The sequence below is a fragment of the Cydia fagiglandana genome, chromosome 9 (assembly GCF_963556715.1).
Source record: "Cydia fagiglandana chromosome 9, ilCydFagi1.1, whole genome shotgun sequence".
In the NCBI taxonomy this organism is placed as follows: Eukaryota; Metazoa; Arthropoda; class Insecta; order Lepidoptera; family Tortricidae; genus Cydia; species Cydia fagiglandana.
In genome coordinates this window covers 3,006,537-3,021,417 of record NC_085940.1, presented here as the reverse complement: position 1 = coordinate 3,021,417, position 14,881 = coordinate 3,006,537, and the positions used below count along the sequence as shown (strand labels likewise).

General features: G+C 38.7%; 1 long non-coding RNA gene across 1 annotated transcript; it reads left to right on the top strand.

The window, feature by feature from the left end:
* The first annotated feature begins 1,327 nt into the window (after positions 1-1,327).
* On the top strand, positions 1,328-4,928 carry LOC134667601 (uncharacterized). Its single transcript, XR_010098662.1, has 4 exons — positions 1,328-1,446; positions 2,122-2,244; positions 3,681-3,766; positions 4,792-4,928. It is a non-coding gene; the product is annotated as an uncharacterized LOC134667601 (long non-coding RNA).
* The last annotated feature ends 9,953 nt before the right edge of the window (positions 4,929-14,881 follow it).

The window sequence follows — 14,881 nt, the reverse complement described above, 5'->3', positions numbered from 1 at the left end:
ATACAAAACTTTCCTATCAATGTACTAATATTGCTAATAGTGTCAAAATTCTTCTTTTTTATTTTAACTTTATGACCCTGACGAGCTTCGAGCAACACCGGCTTCCGACACGTCGGAAGGGAGGGGCCCAAGCGATATCTCGCCGTACAAATCTTTCTGCCATTTTTCGCGGGGAGAAAGGTGCACACAGTCGCATTTCTCACACACTTACATACAAAATCCAATCTGTAATGACGACACAAATACATAGAAAATGACACACGTCAAAGACAAATCTTGCAAACCTCGATCTCTTTTTGTGTACGGACGAGTAACTAGTGTCACAACACGCACAATAACACATTTTCGTTGAAGTATGTCATTGTATTCTGAAAGATGAGAAGTCGGATTTGTCGCTCGACCGATCCGCAATTTGTACTGAGCGAGCAAAATCGATAAATCCAACAATTACTTGAGACTAAAATATAATAATTGTATTTAAATGTAATTTAACGTATGATATGTAAAAAAAAATATAACATGTGAAATGTAACACTTTCTTTTTGTAAATTTGATGTCCCCGACCTCTTTTTATAACAAAAAACCGAGCAAACAGGCATTTTTGTGCAGCAGTGTTCACGCGCGCGTCTGGACTCGGTCTAGTGAAAAATCCAAGTGCAACTAGTTTTATTACCCGCGCTAGATTAGATTGACGCGCTAATCTTGTACCTCGGCAGAGGGGAAATAGTGGGAATGCCGCCTCCCTTCCGTGTTGCTCGAAGCTGACGAGCCTTTAAGAACGCAATTTGATACAGAAGAAACAAGAGGAATGGAATTATCTAGCTTTAATGAAAGATCATATTTCTTTTTTCTTCTAGTAGTGCATATCGTTTTAAAATTATTTAAAGTATGGTCATACTAAAAGGTGTAAGATTGGCTGAAGTCATACTAGATAAATAGATTTTAATTATTTTATAAATGTTTACTTAAATGTTTATTTCTGAAGCCACTATATGTAAAGGTCGTTAAAACCATTAACTTAAAAAAAATTGCAAAAAAATATTTCGTCTGTATTCTCCTGTATTTCATCGAGTTTAAATAGTTGGTCAAACCAATTTGTCAGTCAGTAAGAACCGGAAAACTATACCTACTCATCCTTTTATTTTGGGTGCTAGTACTAGTGTAAGACAAGGATAGTAAGATTCTCTCTGTCTATGATTGAAATGAGACAGTTCTTTGACAAATTATAGAAATGCTATAGAACCTCAGAAATTGCTCAGAAATGTCATAGAGTCAAACTAAACTGATACTAAACTGAGCTTGGTGGAAGTTTGACATTTTGGATGTTTATTTATGTTTCTTGATAGCATTTTTATATTATTTACACACATGATTTTTTATAGTTTATAAGTGGATGAGATTTTCAAAATCATGCATATCGAAAGAAACAGGGGGTAGTTTAAAAAGGTATGTTTAAATATCACGCACGGCTAATGGCTTCTTTTATGAATCACCCTGGGTTGGATCTTAAAATAAGTTGCCTTATTTGAGGATAACTGACGCTGTGAGGGGTTGTTTTGGGTTGTTTTTAATTGATTTAAAGCAATTTTAGCTGTCGCAAATAAGTTTTTTTTTTTGGGTTAGCGTTCTGGACCGTTCGTGATGTAGACTAAAAGTGATATAGGCAAAATATTACACTAGTCATTTTGCGTTTTAGACCATCTGCAAATAACCCAATATTTATGACAGTCATAACCTCAAATTATAACTATGAAATTATGAATAATTTAGAAACCAAGCATTTCCGCGGGGGAAAACTTGGAGGGGGGTTTCTCCCCCTCCCCCTCCCTCCCCCCTCCTTACAACCTTTCTTTAAAGGCGACTTATTTTAAGATTTTTACCAATACTTAAATAGATAGAAAACATTCATGACTCAGGAAAAAATTCTGTGCTCATCACGCAAATAAATGGTCTTACCGGGATTCGAACTCGGCGAACGTCATTATTTCATAGAAGTTTGACGTTTTAAAATAACACTTGCACTGCGTGGGCTATCAAAATCTCTGCAGACTTTTCTTGGTCTAACTCTATGTCCAGGGAATGAGATTTGTGCAGAATTACCCTTAACCAGTTTTGTTTCAGTGATGGCACTATTGCAGTCATGTTGTTTGAGCGCCTCGCTACGCACGGGAAGCATAATAATAGGGGTACTTATGTTGGTAACGTCGCTTTTGCTCTGCGGCTATCCCAGCTACGAAGGCTTTGGTACGAAATTGTCAATTACGAACAATTAAATACCAGTTATGAACAAATACCCAATGATGGGCTTAATTCCTATTTTAGTAATTTTTACAGTGTACATATGGTGGTGGTTTTAACTATCACTATACATAGTAGGTATATGTGCGTATCTCGAATATTTAAACGGCCATACGTACTGTAAAACGATGTACAATACACGTGCGAAAAGGTAATTAGCAACTCGTGTCGATTTAAAATACTCCCTTCGGTCTTGTTTTATTTATTTAGTTAAAAATTTTAATCAGACAATAAGGCCCATATTACAAATATCTTACAGATATACATTATTATGTATTTAATAAACTTAAAACTAAACACTATTTAGTTTTATATATTTATTTAATTTTAATCTATTATTGTCAGTCGTTGCGAATTTCCTAATTTTCGCACTTGTGTCGTAATGGCATGAATGGCATGATAGTATGATTTATTCAACAAGTATACGTGTAAAATTACAGCACTAAACTTTTATCTGTGTACATCCATACTGCAATAATATGCTACTCTTCGAAGGCCGCAAAAATATGTGACAAGCTCATATGGCTCTACAAATAAGATCATGTCAGATATTTTTGCGGCCTTCAAAGAGTAAGATATTATTGCAGGTGACTGTACGAGTATACATACAATACAGCGAAAATTTAAATATACCTACTTGTACTACTCTTACGCCCACTTGTACTCCACTAACCTGGAGTTAACCGGTTAAACCGGTTAGTTACCATGGTTACCAGCTAGTACAATTTGACACTGGGTTGACGGTTAAACCTCGTAACCCCGGGTTAGTGGGATGGTGCAAGTGGGCCTTAAGAGTCCATCAACGTGCTCACTAGCGCCACTGGTAATAATTGTGTTGTGATCATTTATATTTAACGATAGATATTTAAAGAAGGGGGCCGCTATGTACTTACTGTATTTTGTATTTAAGTACCTTTTGTATACATCAAACTAGTTTTTATGCAAACTAGCTGGATTCGTCGATCCACTTATGAATTCAAAACAAAAGCAGCCATTTTAACTTTTTGGACGCATAGATTAACGAATTCAGCAACGTAATAGTTATTAGAAAAAGAGGAAATTGGAAACGAGTGGCGATAAATTAAAACACGACCGAAGGGAGTGTTTTAAATCGACACGAGTTGCGAATTACCTATTCGCACGTGTATCGTACAACGTTTTACAGTACATATGGCCCTTTAAAGTTTTGACATCGCACGAAAAGTGCTATTTTACGCACTAGTGCGGAAAAATAGGACCATAATAATATGTACTGTAAAATCTATTATAATGTATTCAAAAGGCACTTAAATAAAAAATACAGTACACAGCGGCCCCCTTTTTTAAATACCTATCTATCGTTAAATTTAAATAATCACAATTATTAAAATATTTTTTTTCAGCTTCCATTTTATCTTTTTTCATATACATAGATTGTATAATAACTGCGATAACCAGCATTTTGTTTCTCGTATTTGGGATGATTATGGTAATTGTTTGAAGTGAAAACTTCTTTTTTTATTTCATTCAATTTACATTAATACATTACATTTTCATTTAATTTGTATTTTTAAATAGCGAGGGTACAGTGGCAGATGTCATCTCAATACTCAAGTTAGCGAAATTTTTAATGTTATAAATGGTATGGACTTGACATCTGTCACCGTGTTCGATAAATTAAATACTATTCGATTTTTATTAGTTTCCAAATATATGTAAAATTCGTGAATAAGTTCCTTGCTTAGAAGATATCGTAAGATACCAAAATATATAGCTTCGTGCTTCGTGTGAGGAGTGGACTCTGTCAAATAGTACGTAAAAGATATTGTAAGATACCCATATCTTACGGTATCTGTCGCCTCTGTCGGTATATTATCGTTTCGTCTGTGACGGGCTTAATACCGGAGCGGCTAACCATTTTCTTCTCTTCTTTCTTGTACAGTCACCTGCAATAATATGTAACACGGCAAAGGCCGCAGAAATATCTGACATGCTCTTATTTGGAGAGCCTTAAGAACGTGTCACATATTTTTGCGGCCTTCGACGAGTAACATATTATTGCAGGTGACTGTTATGATTTCAATAGCTATTGTCAAACCAAGAATAGTCTGCAGCGGATTGGATAGCCCACGCAGTGAAAGTGTTATTTTAAACGTCAATCTTCTATGAAATTATGAAGTATAAATGACACATGCACTTCGTGGGGTATCAAATGCGCTGCAGACTTTTTTTGGTCCGACTCTATAACGCTACGTCTTACGTAGGCGAACAACGCGCGAACGCGGCGCGGCGCGGCGCGGCGAAAGCGGCCGCCGACGCGCCGCGCCGCGCCGCGCCGCCTGACATTCGCGTGCAAATCGCGCCGCACCGCGTTCGCAACGAGATCGCTTACGTAGGACACTTCTATGGGCATCAAAGGATTGATTTCGCCGCGCCGCGCCGCGCCGCGTTCGCGCGTTGTTCGCCTACGTAAGACGTAGCGTAAGAAAACAAAATCTTTGTATTTCTTTACAGGATAGATTATGGGCTGTGGCAATGTATGCAAATGTATTGGCTATAAAAATTTTCGTGGATTTAATACTTTTTATTGCAGCGATAATTATAGGAAGCAAATTTACTTTTAATCTAGTAAACGCAGTATTTATGACGCGTAAGAATGTTTTTGCATGTTTAACCCTTTCTGTAGTTCGTGTTTTTAGCATTAAAAAGAAGGTAGAGTTAGGCCAGGAAAAGTCTGCAGCGATTTTGATAGCCCACGCAGTGCAAGTGTTGTATGGAAGTTTGACGTTTAAAATAATACTTGCACTGCCTGGGATATCAAAATCGCTGCAGACTTTTCTTGGTCCAACTCTAAGCGGTCTTTTTATTTAAAAAACAATTGAAAAATAAGTCAGCAAATATGTAATAATTATAAATCATATATATACGATCGATTACATTCTTTTGCTTCATAATTAATATAAACTTATTAAAAAGCGTTTTTCGATAATTATCAAGATTGTTAATGCTAAAAATCCGAACTGTGGGGCTCATAGAGGACATTAAAAAAATATTAAGATATCCTGGGAGTACTATTTTAACGTTACCGTACCTAGCATATAACTGCGCTATTTAAGGCCTGTGCACACCGGCTGCGTGTGCATGACGTGTACGTGCGCGTGCGGCGTTGTAGTATACAGACCCTTATGAGAGACGGCACACCGCTTGCGTGACGTGTGCGTGTGCGGCTCCAATATTTTAGCGCACGCGCACGTGCACGTCACGCACACGCAAGCCGGTTTGCACAGGCCTTTAAACTGAGTGTGTTTTTTTTTCAGTATATAACATGTACTGTTTTTGGGTGGTATACAGTTATTACAAGGAAAATGCGTAATAACATGATTGTCATGTCACCAGAGAAACAGGGAGATCTAAATGTTCTGCATAATTAATATACCAAAAACCAGTTTAACTATAGGAACGACGAGAAACGCAATGGAATGTGGAAATATAGGATCTCCCTTTTTTCCCAAGGACCCGATATGCATAAATCGGTGAGAAAAAGCTTTGAGTATCAAAAACTAAGGCAAAATTAAATGACAAAGACCGTTTTTATAGGCTGCATTTTAAGGAAGATAAATACAGTGAAACCTGGTTAAGTGGGACCTGGATAAGTGAGAAACCTCTATAGCTGGGACTCATGGTGTCGTCCCGACACTTTAGCACTGAATTACCTCTGTTAGTGAGAAAAAACGAACCTCTATAACTGGGATTAGTTGTTGTGATTTTATAGTCACATTTACCTCTATAATTGAGACAGAGAGTGTATTTTACCTCTTTTACTGAGACTATATTTATAAGATTACATTTTCCTAATTGTTTTTTTTAGAATTTTATACGAATTACGTCTGTATCTGAGATAATGTGAATCTATGACCTCTCTAACTTGGACTTTATTGATATATTTCCGTATTCTTCCTAACTCTTAGTCTATCCACAAATCTAGCATTTGCTTAATTGTGTCTAAACGACTTCAAGTTTCATTTAGTTACTTTATGTAGTTAAAACTATCGAAACGAAAGCTAAAATCTTGATAAGTAACAAGAATAAACAAATTTTCATTTAATTAATTTCTAAGACTCATTGCGTCTTCCGTCCGTATCAAATTTAATTGAATAAATCTATCCTTTGGAAAATCATTCAAAATAAATTCAAAGAAATACTTAAATAGACTTAAAAATATTTAGGGACAAGGATTATTTTACCTAAACATTTAAAGATAATTACAAAATACCTTGTTAACCACCTCTATAACTGAGATATATCCTCTATTCTCACCTCTATTAATGGGACCCTCTGTAAATGAGACAGAAATTTATTTGTACCTGGCTAACTGGGAGCCTGGGTAAGTGGAAAACCTCTTTAAGTGAGACAAATTTGCTCGTCCCTTGAGATCCCACTTATCCAGGTTTCACTGTATTTTGGAAAGATTAAATACACAGGTAAGCTAAGTTTAAATGAAGTAGTACATAATTTAATCGAGAAAGAGGTCAACCGCCGAATCCAACTCGGTTGGGCAGCGTTCGGGAAACTACGTAATGTCTTTCCCACATACCTCAGTGCCTCAAGACGAAAGTCTTTAATCAATGTGTGTTACCAGTGATGACTTACGGCTCCGAAACGTGGTCTTTCACTATCGGCCTCATCTCAAAACTCAAAGTCACTCAACGAGCTATGGAGAGGGCTATGCTCGGAGTTTCTCTACGTGATCGAATCAGAAATGAGGAGATCCGTAGACGAACTAAAGTCACCGACATAGCCCACCGGATTAGCAAGCTGAAGTGGCAATGGGCAGGCCACATTGCACGCAGAGAAGGTGGCCGATGGGGTCGAAAAGTGCTCGAGTGGAGGCCACGGACTAGCAAGCGCAGCGTAGGACGTCCTGCACCCACAAGATGGACAGACGACCTTGTTAAGGTCGCCGCAAGACGCTGGATGCGGGTCGCTTCCAACCGGCACGTATGGAGATCCAAGGGGGAGGCCTATGTTCAGCAGTGGACGTCTTATGGCTGAGATGATGACGATGAGTACATAATTTAGGGCATAATGGCTTGGCCACACATGCTGTACTCCATATGCATCACGACTTTGTGTACCTGTTTGACGTGTCGTAGGGCGGGCGAATATGAAACGCCTTCTTGTACATCCAGGTGATCCAGGTATACACGAAAGCTTTGTTTCCGATCGAACACTTGTAATATAAGAGGAAAAACTGCACGTGAGCCTTCGAAAATATGAATAAACGGTAAAATACACAAGATAACCTCAAATATATTAAGTGATTATCTTTGTATCAAATCAGCCTTTTATTCCACCAACTGTAGCAATTCTCCTTCGAAGCTCGGTTTGCAATTCCCGTACAGTCATAAATGAATACATTTTTCTTGATAAATCGCAAGTACTTATTAGTAAAAAATTCGCAACCATATAGGTACTTGTCACAAATCGTAAACAATGACGGCAATGACGGATTGCTGGGGCGACATCTGTCCTAACCTTTCAGTGTGCCTCCTCATTTCTTGTCGGACTATATCACACTATACCTCCATACTAGTATACTTTATACTTCGTTCTACGTTAAAATAGGAAAGTCTATAAAATCTATAAAAGATCAGAAACGTCTAGTGACTGACATTTGCATTGTGAATTTAAAGAATTATACATAGTTTATTAGTTTTATAACGTTTTAGTGATCATGGTGTGTTTGGATAAATGCTGTTTTAGTCTGGATCTGCGAAGGGGCAGCATTATTGTAGCGATTTTCATTATATTAGAAATGCTTGGTGCTGAATTATTTTTTACATGGATTCACTCTGCGTGTACGTATAATTATTGATTCCTCCTTGCGTCGACTTGCGTGCCTCCTTATCGCCACTCGTTTCGAATTTCCTCTTCCGCACTTGTATCGTAAATAACTATTATGAGGACTGTTAAGATGTTAAAAATCTTCTTAACACGTTGATTGCCAAGCCAAAAATGGCGAACATACCGAGATGGCCAACGAATGTCGAATAGATAAATCCCTTCTCTAGTGGCCAAAACTAATGCCATAAGCCAATACGCTGCGGCCACCATTTTGCGGCGCGAACTAAATTGTATGGCTTTATCACGCGACATCGCGTCATCAGCCACAGGGTAGGGCCACCCCACATCTAGCGTCTTTCGAGCGTCGACGTCGTCTGGTCAGCGCTATGGAAAATGACGTCGCTGCGCAGTTGTGTCGACGTTGCGTCGGCGTTGCGTCGAGCAGCGGCCATAGAGTTGTAGACGCCGACGCTCGAAAGACGCTAGATGTGGGGTGGCCCGTAATGGACTGCATCACGCGACGTCGCGTGATGTGGCAATCAACGTGTTAAGCGGGTTTTGTGTTATTTGTTTCAGTATGGCCACTGTGGCCTGTAATTGTCGTTAGCTCCATAATTTCTGCTATATTCATAATAGCTAGCTGTGTATTCCTGTACTACGGGATTCATAAGGTATTTAATTTACGAGTATTACTTGTATGTACCTATATCCTATCACGGAACAATGGCGTTGCGGACCTTTGGGAGGCGTGCGCGGAGCCGAACCCAACATGTAGAGGCCCTTTTGATACTTTAAGGAAATGTAACGGGTAAGTAGGTACACCGAGCGGATGCTGCCCTTGCTCGTGTCATGGGACGCACGCAGAGGCAGCACAATGACTATTGAGAGTTGATGGAATCTAAAATAAATTATGGAATAAAACGGTATGAAATTTTTTCCCGAATATTACTTACTTATTATGACAGGACACGCCATACATCGCCATACATCAAAAATCATTTGCGTTTATATGTGTGCGCGGCACGTCTGTACACGCGTCATTGTGTATGTGTGGGTAGGTCGCTTTACTGACAGGACGCCAGAAGTCCGCCAGATTCATGTCGCGGCCTGTCGCGGGGCGAGGTAATGCGAGTCGGGGCGGGGCGGTGCGTGGCCGTTCTGTATGATATAGTCAATCCATGAAAAGTCTGCAGCGGATTTGATAGCCCACGCAGTGGACGTGTTATTTTAAACGTCAAATTTCTATGGAATTATGACGTATCATATCATATGACACTTGCACTGCGTGGGCTATCAAATCCGTTGCAGACTTTTAATGGTGTAACTCTAAATGTTCAAAATGTTCAGTCTTAAGGCAGGGGGCCCGGATACACTAGAAACAAAAAGCTATTCTCTTTAGTGTATAGAGGTGGATTGTCAAAGTAAATTATGTAGCCACTGTAAATTTACTTTACTGCCATGTTTCGACGGAAGATTAAAACTGTTAGAACGCCATTTGACTTTGATCCTTATTCTTTGACTGATATGTGTTAACTTATTTTAACGCCATCTAGTCTACTGTATGTCAAAGGTATGTTGCAATCTTTTCGAGCGATGGCGCTATAACCTTCAGCCTAGTCTCGAGTAGATGGCGTTAATATTTAATAAGTTAACACATATCAGTGAAAGGACAATGATCAAGGTGGAATGGCGTTCTAACAGTTTAAATCTTCTTTTCCATGACAGTAACTCTCTATTTCAATTATTCTTTGCTAGAAATAATACATATTACGTTTAATTCACAGAACGGAGAGACAGTTAAACAAGCATATGCGATAATTCTATTCATAAAAATATTCGTAGACATATCAATTCCGTTTTTGCTTTATTATGTTGTTGGAAAGTATCCAAAACGAATTTTGTTCACTGGATTTGTATTTTCCTGTAAGTGTATCTTTTTAATACGTATAATTATATAATCTGTAGCAACTTTTGATTATACCATGGTTAAATAAATGTAAACTTTTTAAGGAGCTTTCAAAAAGGATTGTAGACTTCATTGGTGACCGAAGAGCTGGCAGCTTTCTCGCTCAACGTATTAGCTTAGCAATACAGCGGGGAAATGCTGCCAGCGTCCTCGGCACCATGCCAAAGGGGCCCAATTTCTTAGAGATATTTTGATTTAATTTTATTTTATTTAGTATTAGTTTTTAGTTTTAATTTAGTTTTATTTTATAGATAAGTTAGTTCATTTTTATTTTTAATATTTGTATCTACCTTATAAATTAATGATTGATTGGTTGATTGATTGATATACCTACATGCACAAATAATAGATGTATAAGCAAAGAGATTTGATTGTAATACACAGGTAAATTCTAGCCCCTCTTATTCCTACAAACCTCAATAAATTAGCTAATAATCCTTTGTCTTTGTCTGTCATTTTGACTTATGTATTTGTATGAAAGAGAGAAAACACAATTTAACTAAATCAGGCTCGTAAAGTTTTATGTTATAAATAAGGGGGTAAAAAAACGTGCCCCTTAGTTTAACATCCAAAACCTCAATCTAAAACAGATGGCGCTGTACTGCGCCATATGTTTTGTGATCACTGAATTGTCAAACTTCAAGTATTATCTATTTATCGTATGGCATTATACACTGTGTTGTTAAGTATCAAGCCAAGCGCGCACCACGATTTTTTGTCGCGCGATAATTTAGTCGCAGAAATGTAACGTATGGGTTTATATGGCGGTGCGCGCATATGCGACAAAAAAATCGCAGCGATTTTAAAATTGTGATTTGTTACATTTTTCCGCGACAGCGCGCGACGCGATTGTCGCAAAGTGAATTGCAGCATACGAATGGCCCCGCGCGCACTGCGATAATAACATCGCAGCCGGGACCTCAGTCGGCATTTCGCTCTCCAAGCGTCAACATATCGGAACCTGCTTCTCCAATGGAGTTACAAGATGAGACGCTAGATGTTGACCGTTTAATTATAGAAATAGAAGGAGATCACCTTTGTGGTATAAATACTCAGTCATACAGCGATTGCATATTGTTTCACGACAAGCGACTGGTACGACATCCATGTCGAGAATGAACAAATCGTCGACTTTTTCATCGCAGTGCGCGCACTGAATTTTCTGCGATAAATTACAGCGCGACTCTAAAATCGTGTCACAAAAATTAAAATCGTGGTGCGCGCTTGGCGTTAGAGTCTGGCTACTGAAATTTTACCTAAATTGTTGGCGGGAAATTCAAAAAATCTTGGGCTGGTCACATTTTGTTTAGTAGGAATTATAGTTTTGATACTAGACAATTTTTTTGATATTCTGTGCACTCCTTCGAGCAACACCGGCTTCCGACATGTCGGAAGGGAGGGGCCCAAGCGATATCTCGCCGTACAAATCTTTCTGCCATTTTTCGCGGGGGGAAAGGTGCACACAGTCGCATTTCTCACACACTTACATACAAAATCCAATCTATAATGACGACACAAATACATAGAAAATGACACACGTCAAAGACAAATCTTGCAAACCTCGATCTCTTTTTGTGTACGGACGAGTGACTAGTGTCACAACACGCACACTAACACATTTTCGTTGAAGTATGTCATTGTATTCTGAGAGATGAGAAGTCGGATTTGTCGCTCGACCAATCCGCAATTTGTACTGAGCGAGCAAAATCGATAAATCCAACAATTACTTGAGACTAAAATATAATAATTGTATTTAAATGTAATTTAACGTATGATATGTAAAAAAAAATATTACATGTGAAATGTAACACTTTCTTTTTGTAAATTTGATGTCCCCAACCTCTTTTTATAACAAAAAACCGAGCAAACAGGCATTTTTGTGCAGCAGTGTTCACGCGCGCGTCTGGACTCGGTCTAGTGAAAAATCCAAGTGCAACTAGTTTTATTACCCGCGCTAGATTAAATTGACGCGCTAATCTTGTACCTCGGCAGAGGGGAAATAGTGCGAATGCCGCCTCCCTTCCGTGTTGCTCGAAGGTGCACTCAGTATAGAAATTATTAATATTATTTAAAATAAACCCCTTATAAACCGCAAACAATTTGAATGAATGACATAAATTGACAATTGACTTTTAGCTTTTTTTTTAAATCATAGACAATCGGTGATACAACAACGAAATATCTGTCAACAATTTTTGGCTAGCCAGACTCTCATGCAAATCATAACTTATATTTAGCATTCCGTAAGTATTCGATAGCGCCACTCGTGAGGTCTTTGAAATCCATGGGTGACCCGTCTCTCGTTCGGTCGTTTGGCCCCCCGTGTCATCTCTATATTATTGTACCTCTATGCAATCTGTTGTGATGTCAAACTAAGGGGCACGTTGTTTTTTTTTATACTTTATTAGCCTCTAGCCGCCCATACGTCAAACCTTGCCAAGCAAAATGAAATTTTATTTTGGCAACACAAAGTTCAAATTAGAATGGAACAGGAGACCTTTTTTTAGGTCTCTGGGCTGCTAGAGGTTAGAGATAGACCAAGAAAAGTCTGCAGCGGTTTTGATAGCCCACGCAGTGCAAGAGTTATTTTAAACGTCAAACTTCTATGAAATTATGTCGTATAAATAATACTTGCACTGCGTAGGCTATCAAAATTGCTAATAAGCATACCAAAGGTTAAGTTATTTTTTAGGGTTCCGTACCCAAAGGGTAAAACGGGACCCTATTACTAAGACTTCGCTGCCCGTCCGTCCGTCCGTCCGTCCGTCTGTCACCAGGCTGTATCTCACGAACCGTGATAGCTAGAGAGTTGAAATTTTCACAGATGATGTATTTCTGTTGCCGCTATAACAACAAATACTAAAAACAGAATAAAATAAAGCTTTAAGTGGGGCTCCCATACAACAAACGTGATTTTTGACCGAAGTTAAGCAACGTCGGGCAGGGTCAGTACTTGGATGGGTGACCGTTTTTTTTTGCCGTTTTATGCATTATGGTACCCTTTGTGCGCGAGTCCGACTTGCACTTGCCCGGTTTTTATTTTATTTATTTACTCAAAAAATACACAGCAATCCATTACACATATTTTTTCGCCAAACTGCATGACAGTTTGTTGGCGAACAGTAGCACTCAACAGTCTTCCTTAACCTACAGTGTAAGGTATAACCCCCTTATTCATAAAAATCATAAAACTTTACGGGACTGATTTAGTTAAATTATGTTTTATCCCTTTCTTACAAATACATAAGTCAAAATGACAGATAAGGACAAACGATTATTAGCTAATTGAGGTTTGTAGCGTGTTTATGAATAAGGGGGTAAGTAGGTACTATCGGCCGTACACTTACCTGACCAGTCGTTAGGCTTTATCTCAATGCAACAAGGTTCAAAACTGGTCAGAGTACTGTGACGCCGATGGAATAAGTAAAAACCGGGCAAGTGCGAGTCGGGCTCGCGCACGAAGGGTTCCGTACCATAATGCAAAAAAAAACAGAAAAAAAAATGCAAAAAGAAAACGGTCACCCATCCAAGTACTGACCACGCCCGACGTTGCTTAACTTTGGTCAAAAATCACGTTTGTTGTATGGGAGCCCCATTTAAATCTTTATTTTATTCTGTTTTTAGTATTTGTTGTTATAGCGGCAACAGAAATACATCATCTGTGAAAATTTCAACTGTCTAGCTATCACGGTTCGTGAGATACAGCCTTGTGACAGACAGTCGGACGGACAGCGAAGCCTTAGTAATAGGGTCCCGTTTTACCCTTTGGGTACGGAACCCTAAAACGTCCGTAAATTTTATTTTTCAGGTGTTACTCTTTACTGCGCCGTGGTGGTCTACAGTTATTACAAGCAACATGAAGATGAACCTGAAAGATCGAGAGGCTCAACCCGACGCTAAATCAAACTTACGGCGCGATTCGAACCTTAAGATATCGCGCCGTTACACATTCACTAGATATGAAATAGTAAAGATATGTGACGTTCCACGGCAAAAGGTACCTTATGGCGGCTGGCGCTTACACTTATTATTAACGCCGCTCCAATACTGCCCTGCTAAGCCAATTAGCGGTATCTCAAATAAAATTTTAATGCAAACATATACCTTACATTCTTTATCTGAAAATTCAATTTTCAACGTTATTTGTTTTTGAGATGCCGCTATTCAGCTTAGGAGGGCAGAATATTCAGTCGGGGCAATGGTACCTTTTGCCGTGGAACGTCACATATCTTTACTATTTCTTATCTAGTGCATTCTAGTCTCTAATACATTTCCCGAATCGCGCCGTTAGGCAAATCCACGGTATGACAATAGAGTAAGTTTATACGGACCATACTTATATATCCACAACGCAGGCTTCGTCAGGTGAACACAAATTTACAATCATAACAGGCATCGTAACCAAAAACTGCAGCGATAAAATCCGCAAGAGTTCGGGCCCGATTCGGATTTTGAAATAGACATCTATTAGATATATTTTAGACATCACCAAGATACGATAACGATATGTTTAAGATCTAACCTGTCAAATTTGACATTTGCGCGATTCTGGAGATACTCTTGAACGATTTCCACAGGATATGACTTAGAGATCCAATTCACATCTAATGGATATCTTACTCTATCTAACGTAAAAGTGACATTGGTTGCCCGAATTGCGCTGCAAAAGAGAACTAGTTGATATCTAAACTATAACAGATCTAGTACGTCACGCGTATTCGGGAAACGAGATAATCACAAGATCTAGAGACGATATAGATATCAACTAGATTTACATTAGATATTGACTAGATG